An 18,786-nucleotide genomic window follows, 5' to 3' on the forward strand; every position below is an offset into this window, starting at 1 on the left:
TTATTTAAAATAGTTGCCTCCCCTCCTTTCAGTAAAGGCAAGACATAAGCAGACTTCCATACTTTTGGAATTGCATTTGTGCTGAGGGAGAGGTTAAAAAGAGAAGTAAGAGGTGGAGCAATAAAATCTGCAGCTATCTTTAAAAAGAAAGGTTCTAAGTTGTCCGGGCCAGCCGGTTTCTTAGGATCTAACTTGGATAAATGCTTCATGAACAATACCAATAGTTAAAGGAGTAAAACTGAAAGGGTTTTCCAGACCACATTGTTCAGAGTCAAGGATTGGAGCGTTCACAGAAGCAGAAGTACAGTCAGTGACAGAATCAAACATAGAGCCACAAGACACAAAATGCTTATTAAAGCAATTTAGCATAGTAGCCCTGTCTGATATAGTGCCAGATGCTGTAGTAAGGCACGGAGGTAGCTCATTTGGGATATCACCAGTGGAAATCGATTTTATGTCTTTCCAACATTTCCTAGGATTATTCAGGTTTTCTGTGGTAACCGACAAATAGTACTTTGATTTAGCACTTTTTATTTGAGATGTGAAGCTATTTCTTAGCTGCCTAAAACGTAGCCATTCTACCTCTGAGCCTGATTTCCTAGCCTTAGCCCAAGCATTATTTCTCTCATGAAGTAGACTGGACAGCTTAGCAGAAAACCAAGGATTGTTTCGTCCCTTCACTCTAAATGTACGCAGAGGTGCATGTCTATCTATAATTTTCATAAAACCAAGATAAAAATAAGACCATGCAGTTTCTACATCAGCACACAGATTGATTTTACCCCAATCAAAAAACCCTGCTCCACAAAGTGTTTTTTGTCTCTCTTTGTGATGATACGTGGTTTAACCTTTTGGACCTTAGTGTCCCTAATTGTGGCTACAACACAGTGGTCACTCACATCATTAGCAAATACTCCCACAGATGAGTATTTATGTGGAACATTTGTTAAAATTAGATCAATTAAGGAGGATTTATTTGGGGACTGTAGGACTGAGTAGGACTGTCTATAATCTGGGTAAAATTCAATGAGGTACACAGGTTTTTAAAATCCTCTGACACAGAAGTTAACCAGTCCCAATTAAAATCACCAAGCAGCACTATTTCCTTGTAGGAAAGTTGTGATAACAGTTTTGCCAATGACGATAAAGAGTCCTTGACAGCCGAAGGGGCCCTGTAGCAGCCCACCACCATGACCTGTTGACCCTTTGTTACCTCAATATTCACGGCTAAAAATTCGAGCTGTTTACTAACAGATTTGGAAACCATATTGGTTACATAAAACTTATTTTTCACATAAATGGCAACGCCACCACCTTTTTTAGCCCGGTCAGTAAGATATACACTGTAACCATTTATGTAAATGTCAGAGGCCAAAATGGATTTATCTAGCCACGTTTCTGATAAGACAATGACATCAGCATCAGTCGAACTCGCCCAAATACGGACAAAATCTAATTTAGGTAACAGACTACGCACATTTAAATGAATTAAACCTAGCCCAGATCTAGATATAAGATCAGCAGGAGTAGCTATTTGACTAATACTGCTAGGTGGACCTGGATTTGGCTGTACATTTCCTGATAGTAACAACAATAAAAATACCAAGCACCTTTTCCTCTTAATCAACACACATACATTGTCAGCTGTTCTAGAGTCACCAGCAAACTTCGCGAAAGTGAGATTAGAGTTTAAAAAACAATTCTGAAGGACCATCGTGGCAGGCATGTGAGAAAGACAAACATTTTCCAAAATGAATGTCCGCGACAGTGCAACCAGCAATTGTTTGTGCAACACCTCCGAAACTGTACAGGGGATGTCCACTGCGGGCGGCAGAACATATCCGAATCCAGTAGATTTTTCAGGACGACTAGCGATCTTCTCCTTGTCCAGCACAGCCAAGAAAAGGCACAGCAGAAACACGACACCCGCCATTCTCCCAGTCCAGCACAACAGTATCCACGCTGTTCCCGGAGCAAGGTGGAACCAGGCCTCAGCTACAGCAGCACAGCAGAGCAGAGCAGGTGGAACCAGGCCTCAGCTACAGCAGCACAGCAGAGCAGAGCAGGTGGAACCAGGCCTCAGCCACAGCAGCACAACAGAGCAGAGCAGGTGGAACCAGGCCTCAGCTGCAGCAGCACAGCAGAGCAGAGCAGGTGGAACCAGGCCTCAGCTACAGCAGCACAGCAGAGCAGAGCAGGTGGAACCAGGCCTCAGCTACAGCAGCACAGCACAATGCCAGCTTTTCCCTATCAACTTTTGAACCAGTTCAACAAAGAAGTCCTTTTTATACTTCACAGTCGGCCTTGCTCAGGACTTTTGATGCTACAGTTTAACATGTACTGATATTATCCGAAAGTGGCTAGATATCGTGTTACTGACATCACATTTATGTCACCTCTCTACTTGTGCTGAGTATAATATATATAATATATTTTCCATTACAACTGCAACTTTATTTATTACAACCTCTCAAATCAGTCATTACAACTTGACGAATCTGCTCTGTGGCAGTATAAATCGACGAATCTGCGGTCTTGACTTTTGCTACACTTCTTGCGATAAATGTGTCGCAAAAGTAATTTTCACCTGTAGATGTGGGGGGAGGGAGGGGGCTTGGAGCGAAGAGGCGGAGCTATCAGAACAACGAGGCTTGGGTCAGTCACAGTCACAGTCAGGTCGAACCGGGTGACAGCGGGGCTAACTGTTCGCTAACGGTTCGTGTCGCTACCAGTCCGCTGACATGGCGCGTCAATCAACGGTAAGTGTTGCCCATTACTTGCCCAGTATTACTTTCAATATTATTATTTTGATTGAGGATTAAATCCGCTTTGAAGACCACCGTTTTATATCGTGCCGTTTAGCGGCGAAATAACGTCAGTCAGCCAGCTAACGCTAGCTTTGTTGAGTTTATGCTAGCTAAACAAGTAGTGGTTGTCTATACAGCAGTAATTCATATATTATAGCCTACTGCTTTGGCACTAACGGTTGATAACCGTTTATGAAAATAAAACCAATTGAACTGTACTGAAATAATGACAAGTTTTATAATTGTCTTGGGCTCCTGCTGTGTTTTTAAAGCCTTTGTAAATTATCCATGCTATTTTCTATTTAGCTAACGTCGAAGTAATGTATGTGAAATCAACCTCACAATAAGATGTGTGTGTACATTACAATTATTAATGTCATATTTCAAGATGATTACTTAGATATTACAATATGGTTGGTTGAGCTGGAGTTCATTATTGAGCTTACAAGTTAACGTCACAGTCATCTGAAGAACGAACCCAAACCTTGTTGTTTTGATTAATTGTATTACAAATTGATATCAAATAAACAGTAAGCATTGGTAACACAATTTCCAAAGTTACAGTAAAATAAAAAGGACCCTGACTCGGACAATACACAATCCAACATGTTCAACAGAAGAGAATCAGTTATATTGTTTGTACACATGGTACTTTACATATATATATCTGCAGGGTTGGGAGGGTTACTTTGTAAATGTAATCAGTTACTGATTACTGATTACATGGCTCTGAAAGTAATCCAAATACAGTTACAGTTACGTGCCTTAAAAACGTAATCAGATTACTTTTAGATTACTTTTGGATTACTTTCTTTTTCCTGGGTATGTTTTGGTGAACAGGAGACACAAAAAGCAAAAGGAAACTGAACGTGTTTTTACTGTTTTAATGGCTTATCAAGAGCACACTGAAACATCACATCTGAAACGATGTAACTAATACACGTTTTGGGGATGCAGCTTGATGTGAGGAGACAGGGCTTAAAACGGGCGTGTCGCCTTCTGTCCTGCAAGTGTTGGCAGGACATGAATTAAAATGTCGAACTCGGACTTCATTTTAAGGACATTTCGGCCAGGGGTGTAGAGCTATATTTTCTTAAGCACCGGATCGGCAAAACAGGAGAGTGTGTGCACCAGTCTGCCTTGATCTATGAATTAATGTCCGTGACACTCACAGTATCTGCTTCCCACAGCTGTTTTATAGAAGGAAAACCTCCTTCACTTCATGAAATCTCTGCAGCAGTAGGAGACTGCGGTCAACTCAGCCGTCTCTCGCATTTGAGCAGCGCTTCATTTTTGAGTGCGCGATTAATATCGTATTTACGGTAATCGCCGAGAAGTGGCGCTGGCGGTAGTACAAGTGCTTATGCTATATTTGATCAATCAATGAATGATATTTGATGAGGGATCAAATCATGTTTAGCCATAAGTTCTTAATAAAATTGGTACTGTTGGACTCAGTACATGTTAGACTACTACCACAAATACAATCAAGTACTTTTACTGTGTACTATTTGAGTAATACTCTGTCAAACTCCCCTCCAGAGTACAATAATGCATGTTTTCTGCCCTTTTTGATGAAAGATACAATCATTTTTTGCAATGAGTTCTTAATAAAATCGGTTATGCTGAATTCTGTACTACTTGGACTACTACCAAAAGTACAATCAAGTACTTTTACTGTGTACTTTTTGAGTAATCCTTTGTCAAACTCCACCCCTGAGTACAATAATGCATGTTTTCTGCCATCTTTGATGAGAGATAAAATGATTTTGTGCAATAAGTTCTTAATGAAATTTGTACTGTTGGATTCAGTACTACTTGGACTACTACCAAAAGTACAATCAAGTACTACTTTTACTGTGTACTTTTTGAGTAATCCTTTGTCAAACTCCCCTCCAGAGTACAATAATGCATGTTTTCTGCCATCTTTGATGAGCGATAAAATGATTTTGTGCAATAAGTTCTTCATGCAATTGGTACTGTTGGATTCAGTACTACTTGGACTACTACCAAAAGTACAATCAAGTACTTTTACTGTGTACTTTTTGAGTAATACTCGTTTAAACCCCTGTCCTGAGTACAATAATGCATGTTTTCTGCCATCTTTGATGAGCGATAAAATGATTTTGTGCAATAAGTTCTTCATGTAATTGGTACTCTTGGATTCAGTACTACTTGGACTACTACCAAAAGTACAATCAAGTACTTTTACTGTGTACTTTTTGAGTAATCCTTTGTCAAACTCCCCTCCAGAGTACAATAATGCATGTTTTCTGCCATCTTTGATGAGCGATAAAATAATTGTGTGCAATAAGTTCTTCATGTAATTGGTACTGTTGGATTCAGTACTACTTGGACTACTACCAAAAGTACAATCAAGTACTTTTACTGTGTACTTTTTGAGTAATACTCGTTTAAACTCCTGTCCTGAGTACAATAATGCATGTTTTCTGCCATCTTTGATGAGCGATAAAATGATTTCGTGCAATAAGTTCTTCATGTAATTGGTACTGTTGGATTCAGTACTACTTGGACTACTACCAAAAGTACAATCAAGTACTTTTACTGTGTACTTTTTGAGTAATCCCCTGTCAAACTCCCCTCCAGAGTACAATAATGCATGTTTTCTGCCATCTTTGATTTGAGATAAAATGATTTTGTGCAATAAGTTCTTCATGTAATTGGTACTGTTGGATTCAGTACTACTTGGACTAGTAGCAAAAGTACAATCAAGTACTTTTACTGTGTACTTTTTGAGTAATACTCGTGGACTGAACTGCTACTATTTATCTCTCAATATTGTCTGTAAAAAACGTGGTAAAAGTTATTCTTTCAGTGAGACAACAGAGCAAGCTTCTACAGTTGCACTACGTTTTGATAACAGTTAAATATTATTTTGATAATAACATATATTTCAATGTTGATGAATTTCATACTGTTCATTCATAATCTGATTACAATTAAAAAATAATTATATCAACAGCCCCATAACACACAAACACACCTCTTTCATAAATAACACACTTGTTCTGCAATAATGTTTTATGTTTCCTGTAAATTTAGTTAGGAAAGGACATGCCCGAAAGACACGACATCTTCTCCTTCTCTGAGGGTCAAGAAGAAGATCCAAGAGGAACATTAAAAGCTGATGTTATGAGATTTTAAGACCAGTACAGGACATTCACATAAAACTACTTTTATTGTGAAAACAAAGATCTGCACACCGAATATTTGTGTAGTCTATCAGGACCATCATTTGTTTGTGACGCTGCCTGCACCTCAGAGAAGGGGTGGTTATAGTCAGGCTTATAAAGTGTGGCGAAAAACATAGTCAGCTGATCGAATGCACCTATTTCCACATCTACACTCCATCAGCTGATTATTTCTATTTGCCTCACTTTATGAGCTTCACATCACTTGTGCCTTGTACCGCAGAGTTTGCAACGTCACAAATAAATGGGGCCAATCTTCAGTCAGATGTGAATGTGTAATCTAACATTTTCAGTAAGAATAATGGACAAAAGGAGTGCAAATACAATTTATTGAAATGTGAACCAAAAGTTAATCAAATGTTTTAAATAAAAAGCACATATGGACAGAAGGTGTAAACCTATTAAATGTATAAGTAAACACATTTAGTCAAATAACGTGACAGACTAGGCCTGTGCAGTTGGTATCAGCTTTGCCCAGCATGGGCTCCTTCATCAGCCCTGGTCCTCCTCGCTGAGGAAAGACCCTCAGTCCTCTCCAAACCAACAGACAGGACGTCCATCACACGGAGGTTTCTCCCTGAAGTCTCTGCAGCCCTCTGGACATCACGCTGTCTCAATCCGTCCACACTGAATATGAGAGGGGGAAAATGAAAATAATAAATGCTTTAGACAATAAGAAATATAAAGTTGACTGTTGAGTTGCTCAGTTTTTTTAGATTGTCAATACTATTACTGTATAACTAATATCTCAGGTTAAGAGGCACCTTCAAATAAAGATTGGTCTTTAAATACATGTTGTCTTTTGAATTGTTTGTCTAAAGTCAAGGAACTAGAACTGGTACTTAGTTTTAATGATACAGTCTGGTTATTATGCTGTTTGGAGGAGGCATCACAGGTAAGAGCACTAATTAGCTGTACACATGTAACACATGTACCTTAGCTTGACTTAAATGTATTAAACGTATAGTTCAGTGATGGCAAAATATAAATAACTAATGTCATGCAAACATATTAATATTTGCTTGATTCCAGAGTTGAATTTAGCACAATTGCATACAAACGTTAAGGAATTTTAAGATTCTGAAGTCTTCGTTCTAAATAGAAAATAGCATGGATAATTTACAAAGGCTTTAAAAACACAGCAGGAGCCCAAGACAATTATAAAACTTGTCATTATTTCAGTACAGTTCAATTGGTTTTATTTTCATAAACGGTTATCAACCGTTAGTGCCAAAGCAGTAGGCTATAATATATGAATTACTGCTGTATAGACTACAACCACTAGCATAAACTCAACAAAGCTATCGTTAGCTGGCTAACTGACGTTATTTTGCCGCTAAACTGCACGATATTAAACGGTGGTCTTCAAAGCGGATTTAATCCTCAATCACAATAATAATATTCAAAGTAATAGCCTACTGGGCAAGTAATGGGCAAAATGTACCGTTGATTGATGCGCCATGTCAGCGGACTGGTAGCGACACGAACCGTTAGCCCCGCAGTCTCCAGTCACCCGAGCCTTGTCCTTCTGATAGCTCCTTTCGCTCCAACCCCCCTCCCTCCCCCCACATCTATGGGGGTTATTCCCTATCTTTATTCAAGAGCGTGGTATTTACATTTGAGAGCATACTTTATGTATTTATTTCCCTCAAACTCTGTCCTCGCACTAAAATAGTGCCCTCGCACTCAAATAGTGCCTGCTTGCACTTAGATTTGCTCTGCTTGTGCTCAAACTACGCTTGCACTCAGATATATTGCTGCCCAGAATTATTCTGTGCGTGCTCGAAATTTTTTCTGCTCTCAGAATTATTCTGTGCGCGCTCGAAACTTTTGTGCAACAATCCTGTCAAAATCCCTCAACCAATAGGAGGCCAGGTGTCCTTGCGGGTGCGTTCGCTTTATTTATTACAGCGTCCCGTAAGGGCGGTTACTCTTTGGTTTATAAACTCCCGCCCTCCACGGCTTTATAACATAACATGTACATCACTTCGCTGTACAACTTTTTTTTGGGGGGGGTGTAAGCACAGTTAGTACATGTTTATAAAACGGACAATTCAAATCAAGCAATCTGATGTTTCTTAGTCGTGATATAATGAGCGTATATCCCGGGTATAATTGTAGTTACTTTTCCCAAATTCAGTATCCCTCCGCGTCTGAGAACCGTTACAATCATAGACATATAAAGAGTAGACGCCGCATTGGCTGCTGGGGCGCAAGAAATACGGCCGCCATCTTGGACCGGTCATCCTACAGACATTCTACCCATAGACAGCAGAGGTTTCAAGATGCCAGAGCACTGTGCAGCATATTGCTGTGCAAATCGGCGGACGATTGCGAACAGGGGTCGGGGGATTACTTTTCACAAGTAAGATTCAACATTATAATTGGTTGTATTTTGTAAATAGAATATTATTGTACTGTATTGATGTCCGCCAGCGAAATCGTAGCCAGCAAACATTATGTTCATGGCCAACTGAGACTTTATAAATCGCTGCTGTAACAAGTGAATGTCCCCGTTGTGGGATGAATACAGTAACATCTAATCTAATCTATCTAGGAAGAAGAAGGAAGAAAATAAGCTTGACCTCCTTCTTAAAATGTTTTTGTGTTGACTCTCAAATCTCCCGTTTTTATTTTGAAGGTTTCCCAAAGACAAAGATATGAGAAAGAAGTGGGAAGTTGCTTTGAGGAGGGAAGGGTTCACTGCAAGCGAGTCATCCGTGATTTGCAGTGAGCATTGTAAGCAGGACGAGTTTGACAGGACAGGACAGATTGTCCGACTCAGAGATGGTGTTATTCCCTCCATCTTCAGCTTCCCGGTTCACCTCCAAAGAGTAGGTGTATCATCATACGGTTATTAGCATTCATAAATGTAAATATTCTATTATCAATAACAGGGCAGGGTGACGTGTGTGTGTGTGTGTGTGTGTGTGTGTGTGTGTGTGTGTGTGTGTGTGTGTGTGTGTGTGTGTGTGTGTGTGTGTGTGTGTGTGTGTGTGTGTGTGTGTGTGTGTGTGTGTGTGTGTGTGTGTGTGTGTGTGTGTGTGTGTGTGTGTGTGTGTGTGTGTGTGTGTGTGTGTGTGTGTGTGTGTGTGTGGTATTCTGCTTTTTCATTTTAGCCAGAAAAGGGCAGGACTACGTCTACTTCCAGAAAAGCTGAAGAGAGCCTGTCTGTGGCCCCTCAGGACGACCCAGAAGCTTCAACCTCACAACCTCAGCCTAATGATGTGAGTATTTCTATTTTCAACATCATATCATAATGGTCCTAGACAAAGTCAAATCTCATCTCTCTTGTTTGCTGCCACTCATATTAAACACACTCACAAATAAACACATACACACACAATTGAAGACATGTTGAACATGCATTCCTGGCACACACACACACACACACACACACACACACACACACACACACACACACACACACACACACACACACACACACACACACACACACACACACACACACACGCATGATGCTGGCAGTGGCTTTGACAGGTGATGACTATAAGAAAGAATGTGGGCCATACTCTAGTTGTGTCAAAGTGTTGTGTGTGAAGTGAAACATCACTCAAACCATGTTCATCCCTCTTTCTACTGGGATCATAGCTATGTCTCGCCTGCTTCTCCTACTGCTCTTAAGGCCAGACTCAATGAAGCTTTAGCAAGAGTGGAGAGTCTCGAGTGAGAGAGGAAGAATGCCATGGCTAGAGAAAAGAGGGCAGAGACCACAGTGAGGACTCTTTTGGGGGATTTGAGGGAAAAGAACCTCATTAATGAAGAACTCAAAGAGGCTTGATTTCTACTCAGGGAAGATGAAAGTAGCACTTTGAGATTCATGTACATCTTACTCTTACACTCTTTATTAAACTCCTTTGTTATTATATGAAGGGGACTTATTAATTTTTTCTCATACAATTTCAGATCTTCAAATAGACTTGAAGGCAAAGCAGGGCCATGAGTACTCCAAGGACCACAGAGAATGTGCCCTCACACTCCATCTACATGGTCCAAAGGCATACAAATACCTCAGAGAGACTACAACAAAAAGGTAGTCTTAATGTTGTTCAATTTCATTTTTGGAAATTACGGTTGCAAGTACGTTAAATAGCTACTTCTCAATTTTTTTACAGGTGGCTGTGTTCGGTGGATGGCAAGCCTGGCCTGAACAAGATGATGCTGGATATGCTGGAGAGAAGATGCCAGGACGACCAGGCTAAATATGGATGTGTTTCACTCATGTTGGATGACATGGCCATCAGAAAACATGTGCAATATAATCCACATAACCAGTCAATGTCTGCTTTTGTAGACATGGGTGATGGAAACAATGAGACCGATGCTGCTACTGAGGCTCTTGTGTTCATGGTGGTTGGCCTACACGGACATTGGAAGGCTCCCATTGCATATTACCTGACGAAGTCTTTGTCACCTGAAACACAAGGGGTCCTAATCTAAATCTAAAATCTAATCTAATCTATCTAGGAAGAAGAAGGAAGAAAATAAGCTTGACCTCCTTCTTAAAATGTTTTTGTGTTGACTCTCAAATCTCCCGTTTTTATTTTGATGGTTTCCCAAAGACAAAGATATGAGAAAGAGGTTCTCAGTCATGCTTTGGAGGAGCCGCATGCACGGGGCATTCGGGTGTCATGAGCAACTTTGTGTAAATATGGTTTGGGCGGGGTGGTGTCATGTTCTTGTGTTTAACTTGAACATTTACATTTTTTATATAGATATAGAAGTACATTTTCATTTTTTATGACATAGATATTCATTTTTACTGATATATAACTTCTGTCTATGTATAATGTATTATTGTTTCTTCATTTTTCAACTTATTAAAATAGCTGAGTATAGGCCTACACAATATGCTTCTCTATCATATATAGACCATTAGTGTTTTTTTACGTGTGTGTGTGTATATATTATATATCGTGTGTCTTTTGCAAAATACCTATCATACATAACATAGGCTATCAAATACCAGAATATTCTATTGCTGTTAAGCCTACTATGAATATTAAAATACGCCGAATCATGTGTCCGGTATCATGCCTACATATATGACGTTTGCAGAACCCCCCCCCCGTGAAAATCAGTTTTGTATTCAGCGAGTTATGATTGATAAAATGCGCTGACACTTCATTGCGCCTGCCAGACAGATTACACTGAGTGGAGCGGGTGACCGGTCCAAGATGGCGGCCCCACGGCTCGTCAGCGCCAATAGGCAGCAGCGGTCGATGCGGCGTCTACTCTTTATATGTCTATGGTTACAACCATATGGTTACAACTGTTACATTACGTCCGTCACGAAACTAACTAACTAACAAAGCTTAAAATGGAAACATTTAAGGTTAACTTCGACCTCCGGGGTGGCCTTACTATGGAGGAGTGGATTGAGAAGTGCCTATCTCCAGAAAAAAAAGCACCTAAACGACGACAATGCTGTCTGTCTATTATGTTCTCTAGCTGTTATTGTTGTTGCATAGCAACCACCTCGCACTATGTTTTGTGCAGAAGGCAACGGAGGGACTATTTTATTTTGAACATCATTATTTAATAATAAAAACTATTACATGTATATATATATACTAACTGTGCTTCCTCCCCCACCCCCCCCAAAAAAAGTTGTAAATCAAACAAGTGAAGTACATGTTATAAAGCCGTGGAGGGCTGGAGTTTATAAACCAAAGAGTAACCGCCCTGACGGGACGCTGTAATAAGTAAAGCGAACGCACCCGCAAGGACACCTGGCCTCCTATTGGTTGAGGGATTTTGACAGGATTGTTGCACAAAAGTTTCGAGCACGCACAGAATAATTCTGAGAGGAGAAAAAGTTTCGAGCTCGCACAGAATAATTCTGAGCAGCAATATATCTGAGTGCAAGCGTACAGTTTGAGCACAAACAGAGCAAATCTAAGTGCAAGCAGGCACTATTTGAGTGCGAGGACAGAGTTTGAGGGAAATAAATACATAAAGTATGCTCTCAAATTTAAATACCACGCTCTTGAATAAAGATAGGGAATAACTCCCATACACATCTACAGGTGAAAATTACTTTTGCGACACATTTATCGCAAGAAGTGTAGCAAAAGTCAAGACCGCAGATTCGTCGATTTATACTGCCACAGAGCAGATTCGTCAAGTTATAATGACTGATTTGAGAGGTTGTAATAAATAAAGTTGCGGTTGTAATGGAAAATATATTTAAAAAATATGTATTTTTCTGCAAGTGAACATTTCATCACTAAGTTCATTTTTTTTCTACAAGCTACAAAACTTTTATTTTTTTCTTCTGTGACTTCAAATTTGGTTCACAGTTACGTGGATATTTTTTACAAGTGTACATTTGGTTCACAGTTACGTGGATATTTTATACAAGTGTACATTTGGTTCACAGTTACGTGGATATTTTATAAAAGTGTAAATGTATGCACACAAGCTCAGATTTTTTTTCTGCAAGTGCTCACATCAGGTTTTCACGCTCTCGTATTTTTCACCATATCTACCTTCATAAATAACTTGTTTTACCTGATGCTGCCTGCCTCCGACCGCGGCGTCTATAGAAAAGAGATCAACTCAGTGAAAGCACGGGCACCGCCTGATCAGAGCTCAGTGTGCGGAGTTTAAATCTATTAAGTATAAAGGAAATACAGTTTAAACTGCCGTATGAAGAGAAAACGCCGACGTGTCACACTTATCATTCATATCACATCATCAATCAGATCATCGATCATATAATATCATAATCTATCATATATGTCCTTATCTGAGTCAGCTTCTCGAGACGTATCTGGCCGTGCACACTTGGCGCATTTCCACTACAACAGGGTAGCCCCGTTTAAGCGTCCCTAAGCGTCCTCGCTCAGGCCTCGGGCTGCCTCGCTGGCCGGCGGAGGCCGTGGTGCATTTCCATTACAGTTTAGGACCTGGGCAGAGCCAGAGCTATTTAATAGAAGAGTTACGACATCTCCGTTCACTCCAATGGACCACTTTTTTACAGCAATGGCGGATCGTGGAGCCTCTCAATCGTTCCCCGGAAGTTAGCGCCAAGGCTGGCAGAGCTGTGGAGTTGCAGCATAATACACCGTTCGTGACGGACTTTTAAAGGTAAGAAGAAGTTTAAAGATTTATATTGCGGATATTATCAGTCCATCTGATTCAAATGAACATGTGTATTAAAGGATGTCAGTGGATTATCCCTAAATTAGTAGATTTAGGGAACGTTTACAGATAACAGATTAAGCTAGCATACCGAAGCAAGTTAGCAACACACGTTGAACAGCCTTTAATTGTAAATTCCGTTCTCTTAATGTAATTTCGTCCAACATGTTGAATTAGAGAAGAGGGGCTTCTAAACGCGATTGTATGCGGGGGTGGAGGGAGTTAAATATTAGATAAATATAACTTTGGTGCGTGTAAGAGTGAGTGTTTTTAGCAGAGCCATATTGTGTCCTTGTGATTATGTTGATTATTACCTGTCTGTATAATGTTGCAGCTCAGCTGATTCTGGATTGATGGCAAAGGGAGAGGGACTTAAGTGAGAGTGAAAACACAAGGTAAGTTTAATACTGTTTTATATAAGTAAACACCTTATCTCCCCAAGGCATTTCCCATCCAATAGGTGTGCTGTGTGTATAACCCTTTCTCCTGTCTGTTACTCCCTTTTTCAGCACAAGAACCAGAGGGGGGTTCAATGGAGCCTGAATACCTGCACTGAGACCCTCACCCTGCACCCTGAGTCTCAACTCTGTGTTTTTCAAGCCTTTCCCTGTTTTTTTGTATTAAACAAAACATTAAGCTTTCCCAATGGTGTGGTTTTCGTTTTGTGAAAAAGTGCAAATGCAGTGTTTGTATATAATTACATCACATATTGTGTTGCTGTTGGTCGTGAAATTGCTCCTGCTGACTTGAGCCAGCCATTTTTTACTCCGCTCTGTGTCAGTGGGGAAGCCGTACATTCGTACTCCTTTCTCTGAGCGATTTGAGCATCCCCAGGCAGCACAGCAAACCATGGTGGCTACTAGGAGGCAGCACAGCAAACCAGGACAACACGGAGGAAAAGGCACCGACAAACTGCATGATATGCTATTCAATGTTTATTGAATTCCATGTATTTGCAATGGATGTTCCTAAAACAACACATTTAACATCATCATTATCATCATATGCTGCTAGTCCTGCTGCTGCTGCTAGTCCTTTGATAGTCACCTGTCGGTCTCCCGTCCTTTCTGAAAGCCATAAAGATGACATTAGTCATTTAGATAACTTGTGTCCTCAATTACCAGGGGATTACTGAAACTACCATGAATTTAAGAAAATGGTAGAAATGAATCCAATCTGAATTTTAAAGCATTACTTTAGATCCCCTCCCTCTAAATGTATCAAACATTATAAAGTGATCCTCCTGACTACCATACAAGTTTAAGAAGATAATATTGGTTTGAAAGAATTCAAAGCTATAAATAAACAGCAACAGGCTCTTTAACAAGGCACTGTTAGTAACATGTAAACTAGTTGTTCACACTAATCCTAATATTATCACTTAATATTAGCAAATTCGATTTTATTTTTTAAAACATATTGATGTAAATACATACACATCGATTTGTTGTATAAATATTGCAAATCAAAACCTTTATTCACTAATAATTAACAAAAATCGTAGTTCTATCTCCTGTCATCAATGCATTCACATTGCCCGCCATGAACTTCCGGGGAACGATCCTCGTCTACATGAACCACGTGACGATAACCGTTTTTGGACTTCCGGTGTCGTAACTCTTCTATCTATATATATATTTTTTTTTTATTGAACATTTTTAAAACATACAAAAGGTCGGTGAGGATATCATCAACTTATCAACATAAGTGCAAGACATCCATTCACAATAAGACAAAAAAAAATACATCCAAAAAGAGCCAGGGGGAGAGAAAAAAGCATAAAGGCACAAAAATATTTGAGAGGCATTAAGTTTACTTAAATAATAACCATTTGGAAATGTCATTGCAAATCTTTATAGACATGTTACAAGATTGTATTTTCCTAAGGGACAGAAAAAAGTACTTGAACTAATTTATGAAACAGTGAAAGGAGGGCTTGCCTCTTCTCCATTTACTACAATGTAAATGATATTTACCCAAAATAATAATTATATTTACCAAATCAGATATGGGAGAATCCAAATTATCCATATAATATAAAATGTGATATATTTTGAAGGCCGGAATGTTTGTTAATTTAAGTAACAACCAATCTCTCACATTCGACCAAAACAATTTGGAAAAAGGGCATGAGAAAAATAAATGTTCCAACGATTCATCAGATAGATTACAAAAGGAACATGGTTCCACTTAAAATTTAAATCTTGAATTTAAAAAAGTAGAAACCGGGTAGATTTTATGAACAATTTTAAAATGAGTTTCTTTTGCTTTAGGAGAAATAGGCCATTTTATAAAATAAGTGAGAGCTTTTTCCATTACAGATAAAGTGTCTAAATCGGTCCCTTGTGGAAATAAGCCTCTGTTCAAATTGTGAAAAAAGTGGGATTTCAAAGAAGCATTAATAGATTTGTTATTCTTAAGAGTATCGCCAATAAATTCCAAATTAGGTAAAACTGATACAACATTTGAGTACAGTAAAGTATTATGAATCATTTCAATAAGTGGTAGAGGAATTGCTTTACAGATTTTGTTATAATCTTTAGCAGTACACGTTATATTGTATTTCGTTGAAAAAGCCAAAACATCTAGCAGTTTACCATTGCAATCTAGTAAATCACTAACAAACAAAATACCCCTCTCATACCAATCACTCCTAAACAAGGATTTTCTGTTTATAATAATCACTCTATTGTTCCATAAAGTAGATCCATGAGGAGAAAAATTGTGGGTAAATATCATTTTCCAATAATGAAGTACCTGCTTATGAAAATTTGACAATTTGGTCGGAATCTTATTAACCTCAAAATCACATTTTAAAAGAAAATCAAACCCTCCTAGACGTTTAAATATGGCCTTTGGAATATGGAACCACATGGATTCTGGCTGGGACAAAAAAGCTTTCAACCATTTTATTTTAATTGTTCCAATCATTGATTCAAAGTCTAAAGCTTTAATTCCGCCTTTATCATATTCTTTAACAAGCTGTGACTTTTTAATGTAGTGAGTTTTATTTCTCCACAAGAATTGGAAAATAATTGAGTTGGTTTTTTTAATATTGGCCGAAGAGACAAAACACGAGTGGCATGGATAAATAAGTTTAGATATACCTTCTGCTTTAGTAAGAAGAACTCTGCCAAAAATAGTAAGATCTCTAGTTAACCAACGACTGAGAGATTTCTTCATATCTGTGATACGGTTACAAATATTAAGATCTTCTCTCCTGATATAATTTTTAGATAATGTTATTCCTAAATATTTCACTTCAGGTACCACTCTAATAGAGTCAATAACGGAATCATCACATGAATGGATAGGGAGTAATTCACATTTTGAAAGATTAAGAGATAACCCTGATGCTTTTGAAAAAATTGAAATTGTGTTAAGAGTTTCCTTTACCATGGATTTATTCTTTAGGAAAATGGATGTGTCATCCGCGAATTGACTAATTTTAAATTCTTTGTCAAAGAGGGTAATGCCTAATATTTTGTGATTCTTTATAATAAGCGTCGTTAAAACTTGGGTGGTCAGAATAAATAATTTTGGGGAAATAGGGCAACCCTGTCGAATACCACGTAAAACCTTAAACCTAGGGCTCATTCCAGGGTTCAAAGATACAGAACTATCTATGTCCGAATAGAGCATCTTAATTATGTTGCAGAAATGTTCACCAAAACCCAGAAATGTTAGAGTTTCCATTAAAAAGGAATGTTCAACAGTATCAAAAGCCTTATAAAAATCCAGAAATAATACGAGACCTTCAGTATCAATAAACTCCTGGTAATCGAGCATATCCAGTATCAGTCTGGTATGGTTATGAATACTTCTGCCCTTAATAAAGGCTGATTGACATTCATCTACTAGTTGATTCAGACCTGAGTTTAACCTGTTAGCATAAACATGTGCTAACAGTTTGTAATCATTACATAGTAGGGTAATAGGTCTCCAATTATCCAACAAAAGATTATTTTTATTTGGTTTTGGAATTAAGGTAATAAGGCCATGTTTCATGGTTGGCGAAAGGTTTCCTGCTGAAATGCAATCTGTGAAAGCCTTATAAAGCATTTTTCGCACATCTGACCAAAAATATTTGTAGAACTCTATGGTTATACCGTCCAGCCCTGGTGATTTGCCACCAGACATTTGCAGTAATGCACTATCTAATTCTTCAATTTGTAGTCGATCGTCCATATACTGTTTAAAAGGATCATCTATTGTCTTTTTGAATTCTGTAATTTTACTAAAAAAGTTATCAGTTTTCTTTAGAAAACTTTGAGTTATATAAATTGCTATAAAAAAAGTCTAATTTCTTCGTTTATCTGGTCTTGATTTTCAATCGTGACATCATTAACACTCAGTTTTGTGATTTTCTTTTTCACTTGTCTTTGCTTTTCAAGATTGAAGAAATAAGAAGTGTTTTTCTCTCCTTGCTCAATCCATCGGGCTCTCGAACGAATAAAAGCGCCCTTAGCTTTTTCCAAATACATATTGTCTAATTGAGTTTGTAAATTGTTCAGTTTAATTTGCTCATCCAATGATAACTCAGTTTTAAGGCATAAATTATTAATTTCACTTGTCATCTCTTGTTGTTTTTGTTTCTTTAATCTAGAGGAGTATTTACTGGAATTTATCGCAATCTGTCTCACACTAAATTTAAACCATTCCCATTTACTGAGAGATGACATATCCAAAGCCAGAGTTTCTTTTATCAGTTGTTTGATCTTTTTACAAAAAACTGTTTGCATTCTCCAAAAGACTATTATTGAATTTCCATATAGGTTTAAGATTGGGACTGAAATTGCATTGTAAAAAGGACAAAGAGATGACACAGTGATCAGTCAGAGGTGATGCTGAAATGTCACACTTTGAGACATTAGTTAAACTAGTAGAGATTAACCAATAATCGAGCCTAGAACACTGACCATTGTTAGAAGAGTTAAACCAGGTATATTGTGACTTTGAGGGATTATTTATTCTCCAAACATCAGTTAAATTAAGTTTAGAGGCCAAGTGAATAATAGAATCATTAAAATTATGACAATGTCCCCTTAAAGGAAGACGATCTAACCACTCATCAGGAACTACATTAAAATCCCCTTTGATTATAATCTTATCAGTCATATAAAGTAATTTCCATTCCTCTAATTTTTGGCACAAGATTGAAAGAAAATTATTGTTTTTAATCTTTCTGTTATATCCATAAACACACACCAGTATGTAATTAGTCCCATTAACATCAGTCACAACCATTAGCCAATGACCGTTTGTATCACTCCTGTGGTCAATTATATTTCCAGGTAACCTGTTAAATAAAATCATCACTCTGTTACGGCCTATAGGATTTTGGACCCCAAAGCAAAAGACTGGAGAGAGATGGTCGATAAACAAAAAGCTTTATTCAAGCAGAGAACAAAAAAATACGGCAGTGGAGTCAGGAAGTTGGCTGGCAAAAATCCAAACAATAATCCAAACAACGAGGAGAGCAGCGAGACACACCGGAGGGTCGAAACACAGAGGAATTATCTGGCAGGGAAGTGGCATGAGGACCGGGCTTTTATATCTACAGGTGAAGAGGTGAGTGGAAACAGGTGTGCCTCGTCTGC

General features: G+C 38.5%; 2 long non-coding RNA genes across 2 annotated transcripts; both read left to right on the forward strand.

Annotated features, from left to right (window-relative positions):
- Positions 1-8,276: 8,276 nt before the first annotated feature.
- On the forward strand, positions 8,277-11,100 carry LOC139433080 (uncharacterized). Its single transcript, XR_011642639.1, has 5 exons — positions 8,277-8,384; positions 8,661-8,853; positions 9,139-9,246; positions 9,947-10,073; positions 10,156-11,100. It is a non-coding gene; the product is annotated as an uncharacterized lncRNA (long non-coding RNA).
- A 2,335-nt stretch (positions 11,101-13,435) lies between these two features.
- LOC139433137 (uncharacterized) lies at positions 13,436-13,827 on the forward strand. The gene is made up of 2 exons (XR_011642717.1): positions 13,436-13,581; positions 13,696-13,827. It is a non-coding gene; the product is annotated as an uncharacterized lncRNA (long non-coding RNA).
- Positions 13,828-18,786: the final 4,959 nt, after the last annotated feature.

This window comes from Pseudochaenichthys georgianus, chromosome 24 (genome assembly GCF_902827115.2).
Source record: "Pseudochaenichthys georgianus chromosome 24, fPseGeo1.2, whole genome shotgun sequence".
NCBI classification, from domain to species: domain Eukaryota; kingdom Metazoa; phylum Chordata; class Actinopteri; order Perciformes; family Channichthyidae; genus Pseudochaenichthys; species Pseudochaenichthys georgianus.